Genomic DNA, 1,039 nt, shown 5'->3' with positions numbered 1-1,039 from the left:
CATTGGATTACAAGATTAAGCTGGGAGTCCTTGTGGCCAAGTGACAAACTCATCAATCACACACATAGCTATGATGGGCAAAACAGCATTTATTTATTTTTTTCACCATAATCCCTTATACATCTTCCCTTATATGGAAGATAATGCATTTAGCTTAGAAAGGCCCTTTCTGCATTTAAGATAACAAGACTAAGCTGAACACTGTCTTTGCCCTCGTAAGAGACAAGATAAAAGAAAATATTGTGAACTAGTAAACACATTTTTAAAATAATATCTTATATTAAAAGTAATNTTTACTAGGTTACATCCTACATGCAGGGATCTAGGATCTAGAATAGGAAGTATCCCAGGTTGTTTTATAGCTTTGTGGTGCCATTACAGCGACTTCTAAGTAAAATGGACTTAAGGTAACGTTTTCGAGGACAGGTGGACGTGACTATTGACTTAGATCTTCCAAGGCACTACGGTTTAGCTGACCTGGTCACAGCAGATTCTTTTGGTCATCAGATAAATGTTCCAATCAGAAAATCATCTTACAGATTCACTGGGATAATGATATTCAAGTGCAGGTTCGAATCCATTTCAACATGTTTGCGTGGGGTAATTACCTCAGTCTGAGTTTGTGCTCAAGGTATGGGGAGAGAACCAGGGGAGGTGCCCAGGTGAAGTGTCAGCCGTACTCCCCTATCCAGGGCTACTCCCGGTGTCCCGTCTCCTTCCTCCTGCAGCCCACCCCTCCCTGCAGAGCAGCCCACCTTTTTTACTTGTAGANGTCTCCTTCCTCCTGCAGCCCACCCCTCCCTGCAGAGCAGCCCACCTTTTTTACTTGTAGAAATTTGGTTCTCGCACTTTTTCCTCCCTGCTTCTGTGCTCATACCCACCACTTCCTCAATCAGCACCCTTCTGCCACCAAACACAATGACCTGTCCCAGCAGAGGATTGCAAATTACCAAAGACATTTTCCCACCCCATCTTAATCACCCATATGCATGCCTATCTCTGCTATCTGTGACCTCCTTCAGGATAGGCATGTCATCCC

Source organism: Galeopterus variegatus, unplaced genomic scaffold (genome assembly GCF_000696425.1).
Source record: "Galeopterus variegatus unplaced genomic scaffold, G_variegatus-3.0.2 Scaffold16682, whole genome shotgun sequence".
NCBI lineage: Eukaryota > Metazoa > Chordata > Mammalia > Dermoptera > Cynocephalidae > Galeopterus > Galeopterus variegatus.
The sequence above is the reverse complement of the archived record's forward strand: the minus strand, read 5'-3'. Positions refer to the sequence as shown.